The 12,710-nt window shown below is 29.5% G+C and overlaps 1 protein-coding gene across 4 annotated transcripts in view; it reads left to right on the top strand.

The window, feature by feature from the left end:
• LOC129960092 (uncharacterized) overlaps positions 1–12,710 on the top strand; it is a 118,773-nt gene that overhangs the window by 33,423 nt on the left and 72,640 nt on the right. The window contains exon 1 of one of the 4 annotated variants that reach the window (XM_056073230.1): positions 1,596–1,718. The exons of 2 other annotated variants lie outside the window; for them this stretch is intronic. The gene's annotated coding sequence lies outside the window, so the exon portion shown is untranslated. Of the gene's footprint in view, positions 1–1,595; positions 1,719–3,152; positions 3,209–12,710 lie in introns of those variants that run through there. One more of the 4 variants, XM_056073222.1, reaches the window with a different exon arrangement.

The following is a 12,710-nucleotide window of genomic DNA, read 5'->3' as shown; positions in this document are numbered from 1 at the left end:
TCACCATTCAACTATTACTTGCAAAACATATTGCTTTTGGTATTGTAGTCCTGAATTAATTTGATACCCTTTTCGGCGGCACCATTTACCATCATGAAATTTTGACAGTTAGTTCCTGCAAAAAATATAGGTCTGCATATTTCAAACTCTGAATTGAATGTATGAACTCAGAATGCTGAACATTTGAAGAAATTTAATGTTAGTGATGTAAGAAAGTAATCAACTATTTTGTCGGGGAAAAAAAAGAATGTAATTCCTTCAAGTGATTTTGGATTGACTATACTATCGCCTTGCATGCATGTTTCTTCAAATTCAATAAACTTGCTTTGCTAATAATCATCATTACGGTTTTCCTAAATAGTTTTGCAGCCACGTTTTTCAAAATTATTCACCACGTTTTTCCAAAAAATTCTTCAGATTCGTAATGAACGTTTACAACTGTCAACCTACGACCCAGTAATTTCAAGTTCAATAAAAAAAATCCGACTATAGACTCAAGTTAAAAAAATTTTCTGATTTTTCAAAGAGGTCGATGCAAGCGTGGATTTTTCAAAATTACATCGGCTCAGATAACCTATCAAATGCTACAATGGTCGTTTCTAGTTTTTTCGAGAATTCTGTTTAACTGTTTTATAAAGTGGAATCTAGTACTCGTGAATTAAACAAAACCTAAAAAATAGATTTATGGTATTTAAAAAAAAAGGGTTTTTTTTTCTTAATTTGTTATTTGTAAAAGATATTCCTATAACTTCAATTAATTACGATGCCAATTCTCTTTCATTTCAAATTAATTACTGAATTCGAATTTATAATCACTATTGGGATTAAAAGCTCTATTCAAAATTTACTGTGAAGATGCAATGGAAGGATACTTGCTTTCACGTGGAACTACTTTAACGATATTTTCTCTGGATAAAAAAATAACCACTCACATATTTATATACGTAATAAATTTATAAAAAATATATCAGATGTTTTCTTTAAAGTGAGTGGCAATATGCATGAAAAAATAAAATAATTAAAATATCTATAAAGATTTCAGCCAAAATAAATAACTGGGAATGATCTGAAAAAATTTTAAAAATAGTAATGAATAAAATGATATATTTTCAAAAATATTGAGTTTGGCACTCTTATATTATTAGAAACCAATTACTCCAGTTTATATTTATGGTGACATTTTAAACTTCTTTTAAAAGTGAGTAACTGCTTAGAAAAAAATGAAATTAACTAAAAAAACCATGTTACAAATGCTTGTAATGCAATATTTATTTGGGGCAATACAAAATTCTTTTTTTTTTGTCAGGCTTTAGGATAATATTTATTTCTCAAAATATACCTATTGAAGTTTCTTCCTATGGCATAAATGCTTTCAGTTTCACATGTGAGAAGTTGGCGTGTGTTGCGCGCATGCTTTGCTCAACGATTAAGCCGGCTTAATATCCACCCAAATGTTATTAACTTTGTAACGAATTCTACTGACCTCACAGAAGCACGCGATACACAAAACCTTGTTCCATATTGTCAACCTGACAGATGGTTGGCGTTTGCTCCTACAATGAGCAGCTGTTCCATTCGATGCAGTCAACTTGTCACAAATGAAACGGAACCGTCTGGCCTGATAAGTGAATGTTTTTTTTCCCGCGACTTCATCGTTGCATGCGACCACGGTGCAATCCGCCCTCTGCTGTAAAAGTCAACTGCAGCGTCGATAACAAGTAATATACTATTTCTACTACGCCTACATTTACGAGATTTTACTTCCTTATTTTAAACAATGCTTGGTTACTTAATGCCCAATTCGTGAATTGGAACATCTCTGCGACAACGTGTTAGCTCTTTAAAAGAAATTGTGGAGTAAGAACAATCAGTTACTACATGATTGAAGCATCAACTGAATAAAGGATGACACAAAAATGAGACTGTAAGATTTGTTCGAGACATAATAAACAGGAAATTCATTTTTGCACTGTCAATTTTAATGACTTATGTGATATATTAAATAGTGTTTGAAATGTTATTCATTTTACTGTATATTAGCGTTAGAGATATTCAACAATATTTATTTAAAACCGTACAAGTTTCGAACACGCCCTGCAAAATTGATCTTTTTTAGTAATATAGAGAAGTTAGATAATAAATAAGATTGACGTTAAGTGCGCTAAATCGGAATCTAACTTTTTACTGCATGCAAATGTTAAATAAATAAAGACAAAGGTTAAGATAATAGTTTTTTCTTAAAATAACACAAAATAGCTCATTATAAACGAGCTCTATAAAACGGAAGTTATTTCGGTGTCTATGCTTTCATAAAATACAACAAGCTTATCTCACAATTGAAAAACTTTTATTTCTCTCTTAAAATGTTTTCACTGTAAATTACTATGATATATATAAATTTATTCCTTGTGAATGTTTTTGACAGCTAATGTCTAATATCTAGTGTCTATTGTCTTCTAATTTATTACTTTTTTAAGTAAGTGTATAATCTTTGTCAAACGTGCAATTGCCATTTGCTTTCCTCATGGATCTGGGTCCTATGAATGAGCTCTTATAATAAATACCTCAAGCACCTCAACAAGCGCATGACATATTAACAACTTTTTAGTGACACTGCTATCAATTTATCCAAACCAGTTGTCCCGTAGGACTGATAGTTTCTCCTACCACATGAGAAATTTCGTCAGCTTCTGGAGTTACTTCTTATTCATTTTTGGAAAATATTCTGTAATTTTTTACATTTCTGAAATTTTTTAAAACAATTTCTGAATTTTGTATTTCTTTTTAAAGCAGAAAATACATTCAAATAGAGAGGAGAAAATTAAGAATTACATAACTTCCAGTTTACGCAAATCAATATGTTACTCTACTGCATTCTTGTGAGCATTATATAATAATAGGCTCTTTAATTTCAAAACTTAACTACATGCAAATGTAAATAACAAAGTAATATAATGATCGCAAGATTTATTCTTTTTCATCACGCAGAAGAGAACATGGTGGCTTAGAGGCAAAGGTTCACTTCGGGACCGGATTCCAAATGGAAACCCGACACCACGACAGATTCATTTTATGTGTCGAACTAAAGCACATTGATTTCGATACAGATGGTCAAACGTCCTCCCTCTCGTGCATTTCAGCAATGTGGAGAGGTGATGGCTGGCTTATGTTTCATCTTCGTCATCTAACCACGTTTCAAAATTATGAAGTACGTTTCAAAAAAAACCTTATATTGATTCAAAGCAGGGTATTAGTGCAACTAAACTGAAACATACAAGATGAAAACATCAAATCGTCATTTTCTTATGAAAATATTATTTCCTTTTATAGAAAAATTAAATAATATTAACAAAATATAAGGATATGTTTTTTAATGTTACCTTAAGAAAATTGGCCCCTCTCAATAAAAAAAATCTATCTACATTATTTTTGATATATTATTTAACACATTTAACATTTTTGATATATTATTTATTTGTGTTATGTATACTCACGTGTATTGTTCTTTTGAAATCACTAGGTCATAGCACAATGTTGTGTCTTATTGTATATATATTTATTCATCCTTGACATAATCACAGAACCAGTGTTCTACTTAAATCAGTTTATTTATTTACTCTAGCGCTATGAATAAACGTTTCGTGATTTAATAAGTAGTACAAAAACTAGAACGCAGCTGAAATATTAACGTAAAGTAAGTTAAGCCATTTTGTAGGGTAGCAAAGATTAAATGTCTAGTACTCGTACTATTCCACTCAAAACAGTGAAATTGTTCTTGAAGTAATTTCACTTTGAGAAAACTAGACAATTCAGATGTGCGCAAAGAATATGACAGTGACAGCAGCGAAATAATGAATTTTCTTAGTGCTTTGAAAAATGGAAATATTTCGAAAAGTTGTGTTATTTTTCACCCGGCTCCTGATGTCTTAGTTTAACTGGTTTCTCTTTTGGAATTTTTTGGATTTCATTTTTTCCACTTGCTTTTTATCATTTTGTAAAGTGTGCCGTGTGTTATTTTGTTGCGACCTTCTGTTTGAGAAACATTCTGGATTATCAAACATTTTCCTGAAATTGAATCTTTTTCTGTGTGTTCTAGAACAATTAAAAATTCTATACAGTTTTCACTCCAAAAATAGTACTTTTCTGCATAATATTTCGGATCGTATGAGTGAGTACTAAATCAATATATCTAATGCTTTTTTCCCCAAGACTATAATCTATAACTAAAAAAAAAAAATAAGAAATGAATTTCTGTATTTAAGTAACTTAAATGTTGTATGATTTTTTAGCTAAAATAAAATTTTATTTATATTTTTATTTTTAAATTTATAAATTAAATATGATAAAAATGAATTTTAAAAGTTGAATAAAATATTTTCCATCTTACTGGAGTCTTTATATAAGTATTTTTAAAATTATTTTTCTTTTCTTAAGAATTAGAGTTTGTTTTTATGGTAGAATTTCATAGTAAATGTTCTAAGAATTAGTACTAAATCTTTTATTTTCATTTTGAGTAAGATTTTATTGAGTACTGAAGAAATATTATAGAACTCTCAATATCTATAAGTATACTTAAAACTAATTTGAAATTGTTCGATAACTTTTCTTTCTTTCTTTTTTTTAAATCTATATTTAGGTAGAATACTTGAATCCATTGAAAGTGGTTTTGAATTCATTAATTGCGTATTCCTTTTCCTGTTATTTAAGACAATTCTTTAATAGTTGTGTTTTCATAGAATATAAATATTTCTTTAAATTGCAATTAAATCATTTAATGAAATCTTAGTACATTGAAATTTAAAATTATATGATAATTGCTTTCAAAATGAGAGAATTGCTGATATTGTGGCAATGAATTTTAAAGAATATTTTTTATTTAAAATACTTCAAATGAACTCAACGTTTATGATTATGCTCAATGCTTATTAAACTTAAAGTTTTGAGAGCTGGGGAGATTATATAAGACAATAATAGAGTTATGTGTATTTTCATGGTACATTTCTATTTCAGCTATTTGTAAGAAAAAATTGACAATATAAATTGTATTTAATTAAAAATTAGCATTAATAGTATTTATTAGTATTTATAGCATTTATTATTATTAATTTAAAATAAATAATTTAACTATTTTAAACTGAATTTATTTTTATTTATCTCTAACTAGCTTTGACGAGTAGCTAATTGGCTGGAAACTTTTGTTGCATTTTATCTCGATTAGATTTTTAATTTGTAATTTAATGTCCTGATTCTCTCAATAAAGTATTATAAGCATAAATGATCATAACTGCCATTATTCTGAATGTAAATGCCATTATAAACATTTATGTAAATGCCATGTTATTTTAGTAAGCTTATATCTGTTTTATTTGTGTACATGAATCTTCCTTAATGAATTCGTCCCATTAGTGATAATGCTGTTAAAAAGTACGTCCATGTAATCTATTTTCTAGATGCGCATGTAAATTTACTTCTTCATTTCTCAAAATCTTTCTTTTTTTAGAAATTGTGGAAAATCTAACAGTTAAATATCTAATGAAACAGTGGATACGGTTTGAATTTCAGTGAAAAAATAAAAATTTCGCTAAAAATTATGCAAAAATGTCTTTTTTAACTGTCGAAATTTAGAAAAACATTTCAAGATAATTAAGTTGTTTCAATCAAAAGACAATTTTTAGAATTTTAAATTGTATTAAAAGTCATTTTAACGCAATAATGCCTTCGGAAATTTGGGGAACAGCAGGGAGAAAAAAAATTAATCGATATTTATTAATCAGGTTTCTAGTTGTAATTAAAAAAAGAGAGGGAGAGAGAAAGAAAGAAAGAAAAGAAAAGAAATCCACCCTAGGTACATATTTTCGACACTCACTTACAGACGAACATACACACAGCAAAACATTATCCACCATTATTAAAACAGGTCAATTAATTTCTCAACCATAAAATAAATAGCAGAATAAATTAATCCGATAATCCCTCAACTAGAAAGTTTTGGACTCAACAATTTTTTTAATTTTTTTCTATATGAGATCGTTTACTAAATTTAGTGACTACTAATATGCAAAATTCGAGAAAAGACTTTAAGACTTTTACCGTATGATGTGAAATGTCATTTGTATCTAACTCTATAATACCATCGCTCGGCCCAATTTCTTCATTGTCTGCCCTTTTTCGAGTTTGGATTTCTGATAAAATGTGATGAGTTTTACTTGCACATATTTTTTCTTCGCATATCGTGCACCTCTCTCTTTTCGCTTCTGGAATAGAAAAAGTTTCAAATATTGTGAATTGGCAAAACTCTCCGACATTATAAATAATAATAATAAGTGATTGTTATAAAAAATATCCTTACTGATAATATAACAAATGATAAGCACTGTATTAGCTTATCGTTTAAATAATCGTTTCCTAACACTACTAATAAAAACGATGCTATTCAATCTTGGTTCAGATACTTTGGTTAAAATACTTTCATTAGCCGTACAATATAATGGTATAGGTATTTTTTAATAAGATTTTGTAATCACTTTATAACCTTTTTTTAATTTTAGAGAAGGTAAAAAAAATAGCTTTATAAATTTCGAAAAAAATTAAACTTTAAAAAAATAAATTGAACAGTACGGTATGATAATTACGGCTATTGTGTTGCAATACCTCTTGAGAAAGCATACATGTATATGATTCATAGTTTTATCGCAACACAGTACAATGGTAGGTATGAATATTGGCACAAATGTAGTTCTCATTAATGTAGTACTGTATCTGTAATATATTGTAGTACTTTAAGCCATTTTACTACAGTAATAAAAAGAATTATTTAAATAATCGATTTAATTTTTCCCTATTTAAAAAAATTTGGAAAGAAATGTTTAATTTTTAATTTATTAAATAAAAAAAAAGAATCTTTTAGCTTTGATTGTTGTGATATATGATTTTGGATTCTAATTGAATTTCTATGTACTGAACTTATTTTTTAAAAAAAATTTATTCTATGATTTTAAGAGGTGAATTCCTATGACTTTATAAGGAATTTTTTAAATACTGAAATTGTCGAAAGCACGAGAAAACGAAATACTAAAGAAACGACTAAAGAGGTATCACTGCACTTCATCCTACTTAAAAATGAGAATTCTATCAGATAAAAATTACAGAAGTAGAGAATCGAAATTCCTTGTAAAATTATCGCTTGTTATCGTCTTACCTTTTCTCTGAAATAAGGCTTTATTCGTAAGGTTTTTGCTCCCGCTTTTTCCGCCTGCAAACAAAACTAACCTTGAGAGTATTTCTCAAACTACCTACAGCTAATATCAAATTTGTTTCACTTCCGAAAGTCTAGCAGAAGTGACATAAAAAAGAAACAAACAAGCGAGTACAAAAAAAGGGAATAACTAAACAAACGAAAATAAACAAATAAATGAGTTGTAATGCGTGACACGCAATATTATGAGCGCGACATTTTCTTCTAGGGAAATTTTGCTTTCACTGTTTTTCCCTCCAGCTTTTTTTTTTTTTTCTTTTTTATTCGCCGAGTGTATAATGCTTTCCCTTCCTTTTTGTTGCATAGTCAGTTTTTTTTATTTGTTTTATCCCTGTGTATGATGTGGCAAGGCCTCTTCCGGTGTCGACTTCATCATCAGCTAGCTACCTGAGTGTCATCGAAAATTGGTAAAGGTCAATCGCTGCAATGTCACTGAACTGCAAGTTAATTCATGGGGAATTAATTCAACGAACTATTTTCTGGCGTAGCGCTTAATCGCTGTTTGTCAGCTATAAACTGCGGATTAAATTATGATTTAAAATGATCAATTTAAATGATTAAAAGCGATTTAAAATATAAAATAATTTCCGATTTCCAACTTGCAAATATAAGTTATTCATACCATCGAATTTCCATGTATCGTGACTCTCTTAATACAGAACTTTTTTCAAGAACCTTGAATTTTCATTTGAGATTTATTTCTGGATGTCGTACAATTTTTTTATATGTATTGAACAAAAATTTTCTCATAAATATTATGCATAGAATGCAGTCAAAAAGCGATAACAGTTCTTTTGCATGGAAGGATATAAATTAAATAAGAAAAAATATATTGTTTTGCCTATGCTTAAGTGAATTGAAATTCACGAAAAATCGGAAATTGGAAATCACTCACGAAAAAGCAATACGCACTTATCGATAAGTCATGTGTAAGCTTTTGATTAATGATTATATTTCTTGAGAAGTGAGATTTTAACTTTAAAGTAGTTTAGTTTATGATTTCTTATAGTAAATGTAGGCCATAAACCGAAAATTTTAAGTATGAATGAGAGGTTTAGCCTAATAAATAATACAGAAAGCAGGATTTTTTGTGCTTTTATGATTATGAAAATCTTTATTATTTGTACTTTTTTAAATTAATTTCTTTAAGAGATTTTAAAAAGTTAATTATGTATTATTGCTTATAATAAAAATATAATGAAAAACTTTCAAATTTGCATTACTGTATATGGAGATTTCTATGAATCAAATTTCCCAGTAATCTTTTAGTTCATTATATAGAGGTTCGAATGTATCGATTAATTTCATGTAGCAATATTTTTACAGTTGTAAGACTCATAAAGAATATTATATCAATCACTGGTTATATAATCTTTGTAGTTTTTAATTTACTATTAGCTTGAGTTATAATTATTTAGTTTAGTTATAGTAACGCCCTGTTTGAAAGCAAAAGTAGAACCATTTTGGAATGAACTTCGTAAGTTTGAAGCCGGTCAGATAACGAAAACGACACCTGAACTGGCATTCCCTCTCTGTACTTCCATTCCACACCAACGGGAGGACGTTTAACTCATGACGTCAGATTTAGCATGCACTAGGTTTGAATACACGACAGGTCTTTAGTGGAATTGGGTTTGAACCTGGAGCTTTCTGAACTCTCACTAAACCACAGTGGCCCATAGAACAGTGGCCACAAGGAGAAAACATTCCCACTATGTCACAATAGTTCATAGAGTTATAAATGATTGTAATAACTGTATCTAGATTAATACTTGGTTAGATATATCATTTTTAAATTTTCCGCATTAATGTACGGTCAATTTAGCTAATATAAAATATATACGAAAAACAAATGTTCCATACAACTTATTTTTTATGTGTAACAGCACAAGGTTGAGTTTCCTATTCCGAAAATGAGATACTATCATCAAACCAAAACAATTTATTTAGAAGCAATCACAGTTCATTGTAAATATAGCTAGGAAAGATTATTACCAATATAGAAAACATGTAAATATTATATGTCTGTGTGAAAGGAACTTACTAACTTAATTTTAAACACCATTTACTATATGAAAGCTTTTTTTTACTTTCTCGTATACGCAGTATAAAAAAAGTATAATAATCGACAAAAATTTCAAGATTCCTTATTTCCTATATGATTTTTGTCACTAAAAATAAACATCATCATGAAACATAACAAAATGTCTTGTTTAGTGAGAACTAAACTAGACGTAGCGTGCCAAACAGCACAAAACAAAACTTTACGCGTGAAGTCTGTGCGAAAACACGAGCGACCCCGTGAACTACCTAACATTAGTTATACTTCACTACTTCCATGCTTCGTTGGAAATGCTGATGCTGCTGTGTTCTTTTTATTTGTATTTAAGGCACACCAGAACGAAAGTGTCTTTCATTTGTTCCCACCTTTGTTCTTTGGTGCCTCTTCTGTATCGTGACAACTTGTACGGATCTTGATTTTCTCCCCACCCATAAAGTAGTTTTAAAAAAAATCTCACCGGGATAGTTGTTTGCTAGCTTGGCTCGCTTGTTACTTAAACTGTTGTGAAAGGACTTTTCAGAATGTGTTTTCCGCATGAGATGCAATAATTTGAAGAGAGCTCTTCAAATTACAAAATGAAGTAAGTCGATTCAATTTAATTCATTTTGCAAACGTAAACGGATTTTTGACAATGTCGATGTATAATATCAGAATGGTAAAGTAATTTTTCTTCACCTTTAAAGTGGAAGGAAAAACAGAACGAAAAATTATTTTTGATTCGCAAGAATATGATCGAATTATTAAAAAAAAAATGAGATCTATTGTATCTATAAAAATTGTATATTTCCTCATACACAACGACGATGCTTTATTTACTAAAATTTTGTTAACTATACATAAAAATTACATAGCTATATCAACCAGTTCGGCAATAGAATTTTTCATTTAATATATATATGCATGTATAAACCGGCCACTCCGAACCGCCCGAGGGCATACGGAAAAAACTGAATGACCGGCTGCCACAACAGCAACACTGGCGGGAACTGTGACTGAGTCCTAAGGGTCATCACCGGCCATAGTACAACCCTTCCGTTGGGTAGTACATCTCATCATCGATGGGAGGCAGTCAACCCCCACCTCGACCATATATATATATATATATATATATATATATATATATATATATATATATATATATATATATACACACACACAGTGATTCCAAAATCATGGTACAAACTTGGAAGCAGATAGGGAACAAGAACATGAGTAATATTCATATGGAAACCCAGGTCGCAATCCATTTCTTTAGTTATAAATACAGAGTGTCTGAATTGAACTGAAAAAAGATTTTTTTGTTTCTAACTTCTACACTACTGAAGATATTTTGATAAAATTTTTATCACTGGTCCATTTGTTTAAAACAATCATTTATTTTATAAGAATAGGTGGGCTCAAGTGACGCAAACAAGAAATGAAAAGTAAGAGAAAGCATTTAATGACAGAGTCATTGAGAAGTGCACTGTTTAAAAGAACTATTCAAAATTGCATCCACTAACAGCGATATATGCTTCACAGCGACGGTAATGCGACTGGCGTACGGTGTCAAAGATGCCATGTATTTCACGCACACGTTTAGTATTTACTGATATATGGCAACGAGATTCCCAGCTTACTGAACTGGAGTCTCATAAACAAGACTCTTCAGATGTCTCCAGAAGCTCGATAAATCGGGGGAACGAAATGACCAAGAGATTGGTCCTCCATACATTCCTATTACAATAAATAATTCTTTTAAATAAATGTACTGCTGTTGAAAATTTCATTAAAATATCTTCACTAGTGTAGAAGTTAGAAATTAAGCAACTTGTTACAGTAGAATTGAGATACTTAATATTAAAAGACTAAATTGATTGTGACCTAGGTTTCCCATGTGAATATTATTCATATCTTCAGTCAAATTTGTGCCATAAATTATGAAACACCCTGTATATTAACATTTCTTCATTTGCATGATTAAACTTGAAATTATTTATTCATTTTGGGCTCGATTTTGTTATTAAAATACTGATAGTACATTAATAAGCTGATATTTTTCAATAAGGAAGCGACGAAATTCTAAAAGTATATCGTTGAAAGATTAATAATAAAACTTGCTTAAAACAAAAATAATTGGATTAGAAAAATTAATTGCATTAAATGTGATATCCTTAAAATGCGTCTTCTCATTTCAATACTATATTTTCACGATTAGATTATTTACGTTGCCATGTAATTGTGAAGTCATGAATTGCTTTCATTAATAAATCGGATTATTAATTTATAAAAATTTTATATAGTAAAATTTGATTTTAATACAAAAATTAAGAACCTTATTTTTCCAACGATCTCGTTTTTTTATGTCATTTAAATCGTAGGAATTTTAGGCGATAAAGAAAAGAAAAGTTTTTCCCCCTTTTCTACGGGGTCCGTTAAAAATAGCTTCGTTGTATAACCTTTGCCCCTTCGTGATACTCAATTGTTAGAAACAAGTGTATAGGTTTTTTTTTCCTTCGTTACAACAAAGAAAAAGCAATAGAAAACTAGATTTAAAGAGGAAGAGTTTCTTCACAAAGATACTGTTGTTTTTCAAAAATTCTTCTGGTCACGAAAGTATTTCTTTCCGAAAAAAATGTCTAAAAATGGTTTTGTTACCAAAGAAATTCGATTTCCATGACAACAGCTGAAATTTCTTCTAGGACGTCATGCAGATAACAGTATGACTTTTACTAGAAAAGTAGGACTTGTGATTTTTTTTAAGAATCGGATAATCAGCCGAAGTTTTCCGCTTCTGCAAGGCAAAGACAAATTCTGTTTATTAAATAAGAATAGCTATGGTTTAAATTTCGTTATTATCTAAGCAGTTTCACTATGAAACAATTATATAATAATGTACCATAACGCAAAAAAAGAATGACCATTGATGTACGAAAACATTTTCTTAAGTTCTAACGTAACAGTACTGAGTCATGAAAAATATGCATTATGAAAATTTGAAATGAAAATTTTAATTCGTCATAACTGTTTTTTAAATTTTTTTACGTTATGCCTAGATTTTTTTCAATACATTGATGTAAATTCTAATACATTAATTTATAAACAAAATAATTAATCTAACTAATGAGTAATAAAATAAATATAATTTAGTAATATTATAAATTAAAAAAAGTTGATACAAACAGTACAGAATTTTGAATATAATAATGATAACGAATATGAAATTCCGGTACGGGCATGATTGTTCTTCATCTGTGTTCTATCTGTGAGGTGTGTGAATGTGCCCCCCTGTAAAAAGGCGTTGTGCAAGCGAATGTGTGTGAGTTCTTCATGAGCTAGAAGTCAGACTTCTGCTCTTGGGTGCTCAGGGGTCTTTACCCTCAGAAGCTACTGCACCCCCTTTCCGTGGTAACG

This window comes from Argiope bruennichi, chromosome 2 (genome assembly GCF_947563725.1).
Source record: "Argiope bruennichi chromosome 2, qqArgBrue1.1, whole genome shotgun sequence".
NCBI lineage: Eukaryota > Metazoa > Arthropoda > Arachnida > Araneae > Araneidae > Argiope > Argiope bruennichi.
This window is presented reverse-complemented; position numbering and strand designations above follow the sequence as displayed.